Here is a 17,061-nt window from a genome sequence, read left to right as displayed (position 1 = left end):
TGCAAAATAAATAAGGCATATACATTAAATACACATTTATTTTCTGCTATTTTCTTTTATTTTATTATTGCACCACTAAGCTTTATGCTTAGCGCGTCGCTTTTGCAATGCGTAGGTACTGAAGATTTGGACAGAGGGCCCAGTAGACCACAGATTGGGTAAGGCCGTTCACAGTTCTGCATAGTGTCCGTGTCACCTCACCTTCTACACTGCATTGGTAGGACACTAGGTTTCATTTTGGTATCTTGTATCTAACTTTTATTTTCTCATATGTAATTAAACTTATGTAATGTATTTGATGTTCAAGTAAGTAATGAAAATTTGTATTTGTGAATGAAAGAGTTAATGTCTATTTATGACTTGTACATGATTAACAAATAAGATGAATGATTGAGAAACGAATGGTTGAAAATTGAATATGAGTATTATAAGAAATGGATGTTGAGAAATGAAAAGGTTTGAGAACTGAAATTGAAAATTGTTGAGATTTTGATATTGGAGTTTGAGAATGAATGAATATGATTATTAGAAGTGTTTTTCACAGGTTCCGAAGAACTGTTTTCTCCATTTTTAGCCGGTACTTTGCCGGATTTTCTATAAAATTTTCGGAACCTCAAACAAATTATAATTTCAATAAAAGGCTTAAATAAGTTATATTTCATAAATTATATTCATAAATATGACAAAAATTGATTAAGGTAAAATAGAGTGTGCCGATACACCGTGTGACATTGCTTACTCGGATGTACTGTACACGGGTAAAGGGTGTCACACACCCAGAAGAAACATGATGCAGTATGGGTGATAGTAGATAGTTTGACGAAGTCAGCACACTTTCTGCCAGTTAGGACTGACTACTCACTGGAGAAGTTAGCAGAATTGTATATCAGTGAGATAGTTAGACTGCATGGAATTCCACTTTCCATCATATCTGATCGAGACCCAAGGTTTACATCGAGATTTTGGAAGAAGTTGCATGAGTCCTTGGGTACACAACTCCACTTCAACACAGCTTTCCATCCTCAGACGGATGGATAATCAGAAAGAGTAATCCAGGTAAACAATTGAAACCAATTAAACAAATACACATATTGAACTGAAATGATAAAAATAACATGAAATATATGTCAGGTCCTTGAGGATATGCTGAGGAGTTGTGTCATTGAGTTTGAGGGAAGTTGGGATAGATACCTCCCACTGGCAGAATTTGCATACAACAATAGCTACCAAGCTAGTATCCAAATGGCCCCGTATGAAGCACTGTATGGGAGGAAATATAGAACTCCCGGTGTCTTTGGACTGAATTGGCGAAGACAAGCGGTGGGGCGGACACGGTGAAACAGACTGAGGAGAAAGTGAAACTAATCAAAGCCAATCTGAAGGTTGCCTCAGACAGACAGAAATCTTATGCCGACCTGAAGAGAAAAGAAATAGAATATGTGGTTGGCGACAAAGTGTTCCTCAAGGTGTCACCGTGGAAGAAGGTATTGAGGTTTAGAAGAAAAGGTAAGCTAAGCCCTAGGTTCATTGGCCCATATGAAGTCATTGAACGTGTGGGTCCAGTGGCCTATAGGCTAGCTTTACCACCAGAGCTGGACAAGATCCACAATGTGTTCCACGTGTCCATGCTCAGAAGATACCGCTCAGATCCTTCACATGTCATCTCCATGGAAGAAATTGAAATACAGCCGGATTTGACATATGAAGAAGAACCTCTATGGATCCTGGCTCGGGAAGTGAAAGAGTTGAGAAATAAGCAGATTCCACTGGTGAAAGTGCTTTGGAGGCATCACAACACCGAGGAGGCAACTTGGGAAAGTGAAGAAACGATGAGGCAACAGTTCCCTCAACTGTTTGAATTAGGTAAATTTCGAGGACGAAATTTAAATTAGAGGGAAAGAGTTGTAACACCCTCTCTGTAGCAACTCCGTACATTCTCTTTATTCGTGGCCGGTGTCGGTCGGACGGCTAGAAACGTCGGAAAAATATTTAAACTAAAGTCAGAACCATAATTAACTCAAATATTAATAAGAAAAATTTAGTAAAAATTTTAGAAATAAAATACAACCAAGTCAAATGAGGTGCCCAGCGATGGGTAACCGGATGGAAGTTGCGGTTCGCAACTAGGAGCCCTAGACAGGGAAAAATTCAGAAAATAATTTTTGGGACTCCAGAGAAGGGTCATTGAGGTCCCTATGGCATTAGAATGCCAAGAAAATATTTAGAAAAATTTTTCAATCGGTACAGACAATTTTGACCCGTTAAGCCAAACGGAGGGCATTTTGGACATTTCGCCTTCACAGGTGATTTTTGGCCAACTTGTCCAGTTGAGTAAATAATTATTATGACATAAAATATGAATTAATGTTGATGAAAAACTAATTTAAAGTTAGTAGAAAAGAAAAGAAAAGAAAAATCAATATAATGCAAATAATGACATCATTATGAGGTCATTTAAAGGTTCCCACCAATCACAATTAAACAACTATTTAATTAACTAATAAAAGAGACAAAAAAAGACCAAAGAAATTAAAAAGTAAACAGCCATCTTCTTCCTCATTTCAGCCGCACCATAGCCAAGGGAAAACCCTCCATTTCTTTTCTTCATTCAAGCTTGAAAATCTCTCTAACCTTAACTCAAAACCCTTAGGTCCCTTCACTAAAATTAGTCACCCAACCTTGCTAGAGTGTTTGGCAGCCAAGAAAAAGAAAGAAAGTGAAGTCAAGCTTGGGAAAATTCTGCCCTACAAGAGGTTAGTGCCTATTATGCATACATCTTTCTCTTTCCATGTTAGAGACCTAAAATAAGTAAGAATTTGTAGATTAAGTGGATGAAATCTATGTGTATGTATATCCTAGAATTCGGCAGCCCTAAGGAAGGAACAAGATTGAGTGTTTTTGATGGACTTGGAGTGAACTAGAGATCATGTTTAAAGTATATAAACATAAGGATAATGAATTAGTTAGTTAACTAAGGTAACTTGTGTGAACCTTGAATTTGAGCTAGGGTTTGGGAGTGAAATTTGGACTTGGCTTATGAAATGATGAGTGAACATTCTAATGGTCAATTAGTGACCATTTGAGGTAAGTTGACCATAATTTGAAGTGAACTAGAGTGTTACAAACTGAAATGGTATGCTGCCTAGTGAGGGCAGCAGGTGAGGCTGTGATTCCAGCCCACTTGGACAGCCATAACTTTGGCTGTGTAGGTTCAATTGGTGTTTGGCCAATTGGACATGAAACTAGACTTATAATGGCACAATTTTGGTGAAGAAACCATGCCCAAAAGAACAAAGCAAGTGGACCAAAACTGGTCCCAATCCGGATGTCCTGCAACCAGAATCTGCAGAATGACCAAATGAACAGTAATTGTTCATTTGGCCATAACTCATTGTAGAATGGGCCAATTGACCTGAAATTTTTACAGAAACAAGTTAAGATATAGACAAACAACTTTCATGAAGAAACCTACCCCAAATTATGACCAGAACCTATCCAACAAGGCAGTGGCAGTCACTGTTCACTGCGCTGTAGATATGGTCAATTCTGCAGTTTTGAAATCCGGCCAGCTGTGGTTTTTGGACCATATCTGGAGTTACAAAACTCCAAATGGAGTTATTCAAAAAAATAAATTCAACTAGACAAAATAAGGAACAACTTTCATGTTTACCATTTCCTCAAATTTCCACTGTAACAGTCACTAATGGAACAGTAAAGTTGGGGTGCAAAAACTGAAAATTCTGCTCCCTTAGTGCTAAGCTTAGAAATGGTATTGGTGATTAATTCCAACAAGTTTTAAATATAAAATGTGATACATTGGGAGTGTCAAAACCAATGTACCTATTTTCTATCCAAAAGTCAACATTTTTGTTGACCAATGAAGTGAATAGTGACACCAAAACTTGAAATTCAAAAATTTAAGAATTCAAAAGTATCAAATGCCCTAGTATACCTAACAAGATTGGTTTGCATAGTTTGGCATGCCAATAGGGTTCAGTTAGCAGTACTGCACATGGCATTATGCCATTCTGTGATTTCATGGCTTTTAGCCATTCTGACCTTGTGTTGATATTTGGCCTTGTGCCTATTGTCATTACAGCTTATTAGCTATTCTATTGCACACCGGAAGATACACATGTGACCGATGGTGTGACGGCCCGAGGTACTAGATACCCAGTGCCAGTTTACCCGTTTATCCAGTCCAGTCGTCCAGTATAGGTTACTTGGGCAACCAAAAGAATGAAAGTGGATAAAGTTAACGAAATAAATGATTATAACAAGTACAAAACCAGTAAAACATCGATACATTCAATACATATTTATTTTCTGCTATTCCTTTTATTTTATTATTGCACCACTAAGCATTATTGCTTAGCACGTTGCTTTTGCCACGCGTAGGTTCTGGAGATACTGATCGAGAGCCCAGTAGACCGCAGACTGGGTGAGTCCATCCTGCAGCTCTGCATAGTGTCCGTGTCACCTCACCATCCACAGTGCATTGGTAGGACACTAGGTTTCATTTTGGTATTTTGTAACTAATTTTTATTTTCTCATATGTAATTGAACTTATGTAATGTATTTTGATGTTCATGTAAATAATGAAAATTGTGGTTATGAATGTAAAATTTGAGTATTTATTTATTGCTTGTATATGAGTATCATGAGAAATGAATGTTTGAGTAATGGAAAGGTTGTTGAAAATCATATTGAGACTTTGTTGATAAAATGGAGTTGGGATTGTTTGGAAATGATTTTGGAAGTGTTTTTCACAGGTTCCGAAGAACTGTTTTCTCCATTTTTAGTCGGTACTCTGCCGGATTTTCTATAAAATTTTCGGAACCTCAAATAAATTAAAATTTCAACAAATGACTTAAATAGATTATATTTCACAAGTTATATTCAAAATTATGATGAAAATTATTAAAGATAAAATAGAGTGTTCCGGTACACCGTGTGACATAGCTTACTCGGATATACTGTAGACGGGTAAGGGGTATCACATACGGAGTATTGGTTAGAAAGGGCTGAAAGAGTCCTGCAGCAGCTCCATTGTACCCCAGATTAGAGTTTGGAGTATGCAGTTTCACTGCTACAAGAAGCTGCATATCATTGGTGGGATACTGTAACCAAAGTAGTGCCACTACCCGAGGTGACTTGGGAATTCTTTCTGATAGGGTTCAGAAAGAAATAAATTACCTATGTCTATAAAGAGGAACTGTCACACCCTACCCCTCTGTAAGGCATAACATGATCCCGTAGTATACCTAATGAATTACCAACTCCGTCTACTGATAATCCATTAAATACACTACAAGGGATTTTAAAAACTTTTCTTACTTCTTTTACAGTGGTGAGCAGTATTTACAGGTGTGAAAGACTTTGGTGAACTGAAGTGAAACAACTAACTCATTTGATTTATTTGGAATATCTGTAAAAATTTTGGCAATGTGCCATTTGTATTTTGGACAAAACAGTTCTTCAGAAAACCTGTAAAAAGCACTTCAATATATTTTCAAATCTCAACTCCAACATTTTTATCAACACAACACATTTCTCAAGTCAAATCCGTAGAAATTTTTCAAAGTCTGAGATAAGGAAATATAATACAGTTTTTACAAGTCAAATAGCTCATAATTAATTTACAACTTCAAGGTACAATTTGAATTTGCAACTGCTCAAAACCAAAAACAAAATATACATACAGTGAATATACATTACATTAGAAAATACAAAATGCGGTATACTCACTATACCCAAAAATCTCTCGCTGGCGGTACTAGCAGCCTAGTCTGCTGCCCTATCTGTCTGTCTACTGCGGCGGCAATAAAAGCTATCATTTGAGACAATGTCTCGATGGTGCACATTAACCAAATACAAATTTTAAATCACAATTCATAAATCATATCAATAGTGGATACTTAAAACCATAGTTAAATTCAAAACAATGAATGTCATAAGGAATTTAAACTCCAATTCACAAATTATCAAAATTCATAATAACACAATTTAGTCAAATAGTTTAAGAATACCGTATTGCCAATTCATGCACAATTTGATCAAATAAATGAATAATACCTTTTTGCAAATCAATAACACAATTCGATCAAATAATTGAACAATACAATGTTGCCAATCAATAACACAATTTAGGTCATGACACACATTTTTCCATATATGCCGTGTTGTACACCACGACAAGACATGCTCACCCCAATAATCGAAATCAATGAGGGAGGAAGCTAGCTATATAATGAGAACTCATCCATACTCACCTCGGTGGGAAGTCAAAGAGGAGGAACATAATCATACTCACCCGGACTAATAAGTCAAAGAGGGAGGAATAATCACACTCACCCCATTAATGGAGGAGGAACATATTATCAGTGTCATGCCAATTGTGAGTCAAAACAATTCCAAACATTTTATTCAAATGATCCGTAAGAATCCAATAAATTTCCAAAGTTATAATTTCATTCACAAAATGGCAACACAATTCGTAATTCACTTCAATTTCCACAAAAACCATTTACAGTGCTTTTCAATCAATAAGTATCCATCAAATACCATTCAAACAATTTTTCACAGTTTCAAACCATTCACAATGTTTTTCAATCAATAAGTGTCCACCAAACACATTTCCACAATTTAAAACAATGATATGCAAATAGTCAATAATTATTTCCATTGAAAATAATTCAAAAGAAACAGTTGTTGTGCACAAACCTCTGATATTTGTCTCCTGGTCTTGACTCAATATTTCTTTCCCTTTTGCTGAGTCCTTGTTAACTGAGAAACACAATTTGAAGTGTTTCAGTACCAAATTAAACTATCTCTATCGATAGGGTTTGGTAAATAATGCACTGAATTCAATTATTCACTTAATCACCTAATATACCGACCCTCATTGCGTTTTAGGTAAATTAGGTTTTAGTGTCGTTAATATGTCACATTCGATAGGGTTTTAGGTTTGGTATGTTTTACCAAAGTCATTTCCTCGCTTAGTGCATTTTAATGCAAATTGCTGGATTCCGGAACACTGGTTTGACCTAATCGGACGATCTAGTTCCCTCGATTTTCGGGTCTCGGTCGAAACTACAAACTTGTAGATCTAGGTCTTATTGCACGCGGTACAAAATTTCAGGTCAATCCGAGTTAAGTAGACCAAGTTATGGTCATTACACTATTGCTGGTCAAATGGTACCATTTTAGGTCAATTTTAGGTCAAAGTGGTCAATTCTGGTTCGGCCAGTTTTTGGACCCGAACTTGTGCAAGCTTTTTGACTTGCTTATGGTCATTTCTGGGATTTGGTGTCTTCATAAGACTTGTAGGTATGGGTCTTAACTATTCATGGTTAAAATTTCAGGTCCATTGGACCTGTTTTGAGTGAGTTATGGCCTAAACACTCACTGCTGCCCAAATGGTCAGTTTTTAGGTCTCAAGTGTACCTAATCCGAATTGGTCATTTTTCACATCACCTTGCAAGCAGAATTTTGGCATGGTTTCTCAATGAAAGTTGGCACATTTTGTGCCTAGTTTCACCCCAAATTGGTCTCATACCAATTGAGGTTACACATTCAAGGTTATAGGCTAAAATATTCACTGCCCTCAATATGCATTTCACACCCCAACTTCAAACACATACTCACCTTGCAAGGTTTACTTCCATACCCTACCAAACTGTTTTGGCACATTACCAAAAACATTTTCTACATTACATTAGCATTATTTTGGGCAGATTCCAATCACCCTCAACACACCAAATATCATTCACAATTACAATTTCTAAATACCATTACAACCACACCTAAACATTACAAACTTTACATACACTTTACAACATTCATTCACATACATATCATCAATCCTTCTAGGTCAATATTCTGCCCACTCTTCCTTCAATATACACCATTTCTCAAGTGTCCACAAGCTGCCACAAAACATTCATCAACATCACCTTGCCGTACCATATGCCAATTCCCATCAAAGTGCATAATTCACCATATAATCATGAAATAATTCACTAGGTTACTAAATCACCATGATCAACATTATTTCTCATCAATTATATGCACAAATATCTCATCAAAAACGTGACTCATGGCTGTCCAAAATGAAAACAACAATAACTCTTCAAACTCAAAATTTTCCTTCACCAAACCAACACCCATAACATGCACACAAAACTTAACAAAGGAATTCTCAAAAAAATGTAAACTTACCTTTGATTGTAACTTGCTAAACCTTCACCAAACTTCTCAAAATTGGTATCAATATCTTCCTTGTGATGTGTAGACAAAGTTTAATGAAGAAACCTAAGAGGTTGGAGTTGAAAATGGAGAGTTAAGAAAGCTTGCATGAAAAATGGCTATGGAGTTTCCTCTCACCTTCATTCACGGCAATGTTGAATTCATGTGGAGAAGATGGAGTTTCAGCTGCATATTAAGTGTACACATGTCCCACTATGTGTTTAATTAATTCCCTTAGTGGTCCACTAAAAAATTAAATCATATTTTAAGCTAAACTTTCACTTAATCCCACATTAAACCCTTGATTTTAGCTATTTATTTTAGGTACCACCAAATTAATTTTTCATTTCATTTTCTAAGTGTAATATTATTTATTTTTAATGGACATTTAGGTCAAAAGACAATTCGGGATGTCAAATGACCATAATGCCCCTGTTCGGGTTATGTTCCCGATTTTTCGGTATTACCGGGTTTTGTCTGTTTTTCGATTTCTCACTTTTCTTTGTACTATTTATTTAATTTTTCTTTGATATTTCTAATGATATTTATTCTTCAACAAGGGTCTATTTATGTCCCAAAAAATGTTTTCCAGGGTTTCCATGATCCGAGGCGATCCAACGGTCCACGGTGACTTCGGTCACCCATCGTTAGGTTTCCCGGCTCGTTTAACTTGATCACATTTCTTTGCTATCATTTTTCCTTTGTTTTTCTTGTACTTTCTTTTCTTGTATTTCATTATTTATGTCTCCTCATTCATATTGAAGTGTAGTTCTAGGCTTCCTAGCCGTCCAGACGGTCACTGATAGAATGCACTCACCGAACTTAGGGTGTTACAATTCTCCCCCTTAAATAAATTTCGTCCATGAAATTTTTACCCAGTACCATCTTACAATAGTCATACGTTTATTTCTCCTTTATATATGATCGTAAGACTTTTAACAATCTAATACAATGTTTAATTTGTTTGGATAACACCAATCTCCTCTTACTATTATGCTGTCTAATATTTTGGTTCACGTTGCTCCTTGAATGACCCTTGAGGTCATGTTAGAATCATTCATCAGTCATTGGTCCTCGACCATTCTAGTCCATAGTCTTCCTCACATTTGTAATATTTCTTTGTTACACATGAATCAACCATTCAATTCTCTACTTTCATAACTCTTTTTATCTGTCAATATTCTATAACTTACTTCCTTTTATCTTGAACTATAACCTTTCGATATTTTAACTTTTGAGTTTTAGATCCCTAAGTAGGATTTTCAAACTTATTTCTAACAATTAAATTCTGTCATGGCATAACTATACCAAAGCAGATGCGTTGGCAACTATTCTTATCTAGGTGTACTATCGGGTGATGCGTAGCTCTACACAATAATCTCAAGTCGATCAGAATCTGCGACTACGGTATAAACATCAAGAACATTGCATAGTTACTACGATACATCCCAATAGATCAAACTTTGTTATCTTTTATTCTTTTTGAATTCACGATATTCGAATCTTATTACGATTACAATATCCATTAGCAATTTCTAACAAGAACCTCCTTGCCCTCATCTAGAGCAATTCCATTCTTGCATCTTACTTTTACGTCCTCTTGCCTTACATTAAGTAGGCTCGCCAATTAGCTTTATAATTTATGGTGTGTTAGAAAATACTTTTCTTGATAAACTCTTTCAAAAGTAATTTCACTTATTATCACAATCCTTATCTCAAGGACTAATCACTAATGCATCAAAATTTATTCCTGTAAAGGAATAACAACAGAACATGTAGTTCTAACACTAACATAAAAGTATGCAAACTCGGTCAAACAATACATATATATATCTTAGTTGCTAATTGAGAAAGTACCAGATGATGTCAAAAGTCTCGATCTCTTTGTATAGCGTATACTCTAGTTGAAGCATCACCTGCTTTGGGTGATTCACGGTGATCGACTTCTAGGTGTACTATCCCTACCTCTACCTTTGCCTCTACTAAGCGATGGTGAACTCTTTGGGGTAGAAACTTGGGTTGATCCCTTTGGTGTAGTAAATGATCGAGCGACACGGATTTACACAATCCCTAGCAAAATGACCAGTCTCTCCACGGTTAAAACATGCTCCTACGGCTCTATAACATACCCCACTATGTGGTTTACCACAAGTTTCACAAAGTCGATCCGCATTTACGGGTTTTGAGTTTCTTGATCGGATCGAGGTGGTTTACGTCCAAAGATCTATTTCTCTGGGACTTCTTACTATCTCTGTCGTATCCCCAAAGTTTTTCCTCTTTCTGGGACCACTAGAACTCGACTTTCCCTCTTTTACGCCTTCTCCGATTTCTTTTTCTCAAGAGCTTGATTCAATTCTTTCTAATTCTAGTGCTTGACAAATAAGTTCGAGAGAAGTTGTTATGTTTGAATCCGACCACTTGTAACGATACTAGGCTTCAAGCCGGTTTCAAACCTCTTACATCTCTCCGGTAGAAAGTAGACTTCTTGCATAATGGCTTAGGCGGGAGAATTCCCTTTCATACTCGACCACCGATGCACTGTTTGGACTTAGGAATTCTTGCACGGTCTACATAAGCATCGAGGACATATTTTTGCACAATTCCTGAGAAGTCATTCCATGTTAGCTGCAGTTCTACGGTGTGGGAATGGTTTTCCACTCATAAGCATCTCCTGTAGTAAGGATCCGAGTACTCAAATCTGAGCTCTTCTGTACAATGCAGCTTCTTGAATACCCTATCCATCCTCTCTAACCATTGTTCAGCTTCTAGAGGATCTACTGTCCCCTTAAACTCTGTAGCCCCATACTTCATCAATTTGTCATATTGTCTAGCAGAAGACTGTGGTTGTACCACTGGAGTCTGTATTGGGGCTTGAGTAGGCACATTACCAGCCATTTCTTTGGAACATTGCAACGAATGAATCGCAGCGGTGGTGCTCTTGAACCACTGACATTATGTAGGCATGGAGCATCCCCTTGCACCTCAGCCTCTATCGATTGATCGACTGAACGATCACCCTCTTCCATAGTCAATTCAAGGATTTTAGACCTCCTGTATAATAATACAAGGAGATTTCCTCCCGTTAGTGCATATTTATAATGTAATGTACTGTATGTATCAAACAGTGATATTGAGCGGTTATCTTGTGAAGAAAGAATATTCAAGTAACGGTGAAAGCAGAATTTAAAAACTTTGCTCGATACCACTAAAACATGTCACACCCTACCCCTCTGTAAGGCATAACATGATCCGTAGTATACCTAATGAATTACCAACTCAGTCTCGATAATCCATTAAATACACTACAAGGGATTTTAAAAACTTTTCTTACTTCTTTTACGGTGGTGAGCGGTATTTACAGTGTGAAAGACTTTGGTGAAGTGAAACAACTAACTCATTTGATTTATTTGGAATATCTGTAAAAATTTTGGCAATGTGCCATTTGTATTTTGGACAAAGCAGTTCTTGAAAACTCTAAAAAGCACTTCAATATATTTTCAAATCTCAACTCCAACATTTTTATCAACACAACACATTTCTCAAGTCAAATCAGTAGAAATTTTTCAAAGTCGAGATAAGGAAATATAATACGCTTTTACAAGTCAAATAGCTCATAATTAATTTACAACTTCAAGGTACAATTTGAATTTGCAATGCTCAAAACCAAAAACAAAATATACATACAGTGAATATACATTACATTACAAAATACAAAATGCGGTATACTCACTATACCCAAAATCTCTCATTGGCGGTACTAGCGACCTAGTCTGCCCTATCTGTCTGTCTACTGCGGCAATAAAAGCTATCGCTGAGACAATGTCTCAGTGGTGCACAACATTAACCAAATACAAATTTTAAATCACAATTCATAAATCATATCAATAGTGGATACTTAAAACCATAGTTAAATTCAAAACAATGAATGTCATAAGGAATTTAAACTCCAATTCACAAATTATCAAAATTCATAATAACACAATTTAGTCAAATAGTTTAAGAATACCGTATTGCCAATTCATGCACAATTTGATCAAATAAATGAATAATACCTTTTTGCAAATCAATAACACAATTCGATCAAATAATTGAACAATACAATGTTGCCAATCAATAACACAATTTAGGTCATGACACACATTTTTCCATATATGCCGTGTTGTACACCACGACAAGACATGCTCACCCCAATAATCGAAATCAATGAGGGAGGAAGCTAGCTATATAATGAGAACTCATCCATACTCACCTCGGTGGGAAGTCAAAGAGGGAGGAACATAATCATACTCACCCCAGACTAATAAGTCAAAGAGGGAGGAATAATCACACTCACCCCATTAATGGAGGAGGAACATATTATCAGTGTCATGCCAATTGTGAGTCAAAACAATTCCAAACATTTTATTCAAATGATCCGTAAGAATCCAATAAATTTCCAAAGTTATAATTTCATTCACAAAATGGCAACACAATTCGTAATTCACTTCAATTTCCACAAAAACCATTTCTGATGCTTTTCAATCAATAAGTATCCATCAAATACCATTCAAACAATTTTTCACAGTTTCAAACCATTCACAATGTTTTTCAATCAATAAGTGTCCACCAAACACATTTCCACAATTTAAAACAATGATATGCAAATAGTCAATAATTATTTCCATTGAAAATAATTCAAAAGAAACAGTTGTTGTGCACATACCTCTGATATTTGTCTCCTGGTCTTGACTCAATATTTCTTTCCCTTTGTTGAGTCCTTGTTAAGAGAAACACAATTTGAAGTGTTTGATGCAAATTAAACTATCTCTATCGATAGGGTTTGGTAAATAATGCTGAATTCAATTATTCACTTAATCACCTAATATACCGACCCTCATTGCGTTTTAGTTAAATTAGGTTTTAGTGTCGTTAATATGTCACATTCGATAGGGTTTTAGGTTTGGTATGTTTTACCAAAGTCATTTCCTCGCTGAGTGCATTTTAATGCAAATTCTTTGGATTCGGAACACTGGTTTGACCTAACCGGACGATCTAGTTCCTCGATTTTCGGTCTCTCGAAACTACAAACTTGTAGATCTAGGTCTTATTGCACGCGGTACAAAATTTCAGGTCAATCCGAGTTAAGTAGACCAAGTTATGGTCATTACACTATTGCTGGTCAAGTGGTACCATTTTAGGTCAATTTTAGGTCAAATTGGTCAATTCTGGTTCGGCCAGTTTTTGGACCCGAACTTGTGCAAGCTTTTTGACTTGCTTATGGTCATTTCTGGGCTTTGGTGTCTTCATAAGACTTGTAGGTATGGGTCTTAACTATTCATGGTTAAAATTTCAGGTCAATTGGACCTGTTTTGAGTGAGTTATGGCCTAAACACTCACTGCTGCCCAAATGGTCAGTTTTTAGGTCTCAAGTGTACCTAATCCGAATTGGTCATTTTTCACATCACCTTGCAAGCAGAATTTTGGCATGGTTTCTCAATGAAAGTTGGCACATTTTGTGCCTAGTTTCACCCCAAATTGGTCTCATACCAATTGAGGTTACACATTCAAGGTTATAGGCTAAAATATTCACTGCCCTCAATATGCATTTCACACCCCAACTTCAAACACATACTCACCTTGCAAGGTTTACTTCCATACCCTACCAAACTGTTTTGGCACATTACCAAAAACATTTTCTACATTACATTAGCATTATTTTGGGCAGATTCCAATCACCCTCAACACACCAAATATCATTCACAATTACAATTTCTAAATACCATTACAACCACACCTAAACATTACAAACTTTACATACACTTTACAACATTCATTCACATACATATCATCAATCCTTCTAGGTCAATATTCTGCCCACTCTTCCTTCAATATACACCATTTCTCAAGTGTCCACAAGCTGCCACAAAACATTCATCAACATCACCTTGCCGTACCATATGCCAATTCCCATCAAAGTGCATAATTCACCATATAATCATGAAATAATTCACTAGGTTACTAAATCACCATGATCAACATTATTTCTCATCAATTATATGCACAAATATCTCATCAAAAACGTGACTCATGGCTGTCCAAAATGAAAACAACAATAACTCTTCAAACTCAAAATTTTCCTTCACCAAACCAACACCCATAACATGCACACAAAACTTAACAAAGGAATTCTCAAAAAATGTAAACTTACCTTTGATTGTAACTTGCTAAACCTTCACCAAACTTCTCAAAATTGGTATCAATATCTTCCTTGTGATGTGTAGACAAAGTTTAATGAAGAAACCTAAGAGGTTGGAGTTGAAAATGGAGAGTTAAGAAAGCTTGCATGAAAAATGGCTATGGAGTTTCCTCTCACCTTCATTCACGGCAATGTTGAATTCATGTGGAGAAGATGGAGTTTCAGCTGCATATTAAGTGTACACATGTCCCACTATGTGTTTAATTAATTCCCTTAGTGGTCCACTAAAAAATTAAATCATATTTTAAGCTAAACTTTCACTTAATCCCACATTAAACCCTTGATTTTAGCTATTTATTTTAGGTACCACCAAATTAATTTTTCATTTCATTTTCTAAGTGTAATATTATTTATTTTTAATGGACATTTAGGTCAAAAGACAATTCGGGATGTCAAATGACCATAATGCCCTGCTCAAGTTATGTTCGATTTTTAGTATTCTGGGTTTTGTCTGTTTTCGATTTCTCACTTTTCTTTGTACTATTTATTTAATTTTTCTTTGATATTTCTAATGATATTTATTCTTCAAAAGGGTCTATTTATGTCCCAAAAATGTTTTCGAGGTTTCATGATCCGAGGCGATCCAACGGTCCACGCCGTGACTTCCAGTCTGATCACCATCGTTAGGTTTCCCGACTCGTTTAACTTGATCACATTTCTTTGCTATCATTTTTCCTTTGTTTTTCTTGTACTTTCTTTTCTTGTATTTCATTATTTATGTCTCCTCATTCATATTGAAGTGTAGTTCTAGGCTTCCTAGCCGTCCGGACAGCACTGGTCACCGGAGCAGTAGAATGCACTACCGAACTTAGGGGTGTTACAGGAACAGAATAGGAGTGGCAATCAACAGAAAATAGATTTTGGATAGTCTAGTAGCAAGAGGCCTAGAGAACAATTAAGTCAGACTTTTGATCAAAGTAGGAGACAGAGGCCTAGGCCTATGCCGAGAAGAGGTCAACCAGAGACACCAATAGTGTGTACATCAAGGCTAGCAATAAGAAGTTCTACCCCAAGAAAATGTGGCCATTGTAACAAGTGGCATAAAGGTGCATGTAAGGGGTTGACTGGAGCCTGTTATAGATGTGGGGCCATGGACCATTTTCTGAAGGATTGCCCTCAGAGGAGGCTATATGCTATGAAGGCTCGAGAGGGGTCAGGTCCAGACAATGAAGAGGCAACACAGGGAAGTGAAGAAGCAAGGAGGTAGCAAATCATCGAGTACGTACATCAGATAAATTTCGAGGATGAAATTTTTGTTAGAGGGGAAGAGTTGTAATGCTCTCACTTTATATCTTCCGTACATTCTACTGTTCCGGTGATCAACGTCTGATCGGACAGCTAGAATTTGTAGAACTATATTTAGACTAGAGTGAGGAGTCATAAATAGACCAAATAACGATAAGAAAAATTAAGGAAAAATTTTAGAAATAAAATACAACAAAGTTAAATGAGCCGATGCCTCGGCGATGGGTGACCTAATGGGAAGTTGCTGTGAAGACAGCTAGTAGCCCTAAACCCAAGGGAAATTCCGTGAATTAATTTTTGAGACTCCAGTTAAGAGTTATTGAGCCTTCGATGGCACCAGAATGCCAAAAAAATGCTCAGAAAATTTTTTAAATCAGTACTGACAATTTTAGTCCGTTAAGCAAAATGAAGGGCATTTTGGTCATTTCACCTTCAGAGATAATTTTTGACCAACTTGTCCATTTAAGTAAGAAAGGTTTATGACAAAAAATGTGAATAAATATTGATGAAAATTTAATTAAAAATAATTGCAGGAAAGAAGAAAGGAAAATGTAAATAAATGAAATTTAAGTAGAATTACGACATCATGGCTATGTCATAATGATGTAATTAAATTTTACCACCCAATTAAAATTGGACAACACATAAAGCAAGAAATGAAAATCCATAAAAAAAGAAGAAAGTGGTCTTCTTCCTCAAATTTTTCCCTTGGCCGAATTCACCATTGGAGCTTCCCTATTCTTCTTTCACTCAAGCTTCATCTTCCACCTTTAAATCACTATAAAATCCCAAATTAATTCACCAAAACTTGTCAACTCTTCTTGGGAAGGTGTTTAGCAGCTGTTATGGAAAGTCAATCACTATACTATTTCTCTGTATGTTCTGTATTCTGTATTCCTATTTAGGATTTCTTATTAAGGATTTCTTCCTAATTAGTAGAACATAATTATAGGAATCAATTGTATATATATACCTATGTATAGATTAATTGAAATTAAGGAGAATCATCTCTTTCTACATGGTATAAGAGTAGGTCATCTATCTAGGGTGACTATTTGTTCTCACCACTCAGCTTAGGAGAGACCTTGGCCACCGACCTGCCGTTTCGACCCCGATCAACATCGCCGGCGTCGCTTCAACCCCTTCATTCCACTACTGTGTGCTGTTGCCTGATCCAGTACACCATTAAAGGACTTCTGAGGTTTGGCTCTCAAATCCTATTTTGGTGTTTGCTTGATTTGTAATTTTGGGTTATTTTGCTACTATAAGCACTTTGGATTAGCGTTTCGGTTAGTTTTCTTTGTCTCAACCAATGGCAGATAATAAGAATGTTA

The sequence above is a fragment of the Hevea brasiliensis genome, chromosome 13 (genome assembly GCF_030052815.1).
Source record: "Hevea brasiliensis isolate MT/VB/25A 57/8 chromosome 13, ASM3005281v1, whole genome shotgun sequence".
Lineage (NCBI taxonomy): Eukaryota > Viridiplantae > Streptophyta > Magnoliopsida > Malpighiales > Euphorbiaceae > Hevea > Hevea brasiliensis.
Note: the sequence above shows the minus strand (reverse complement) of the source record.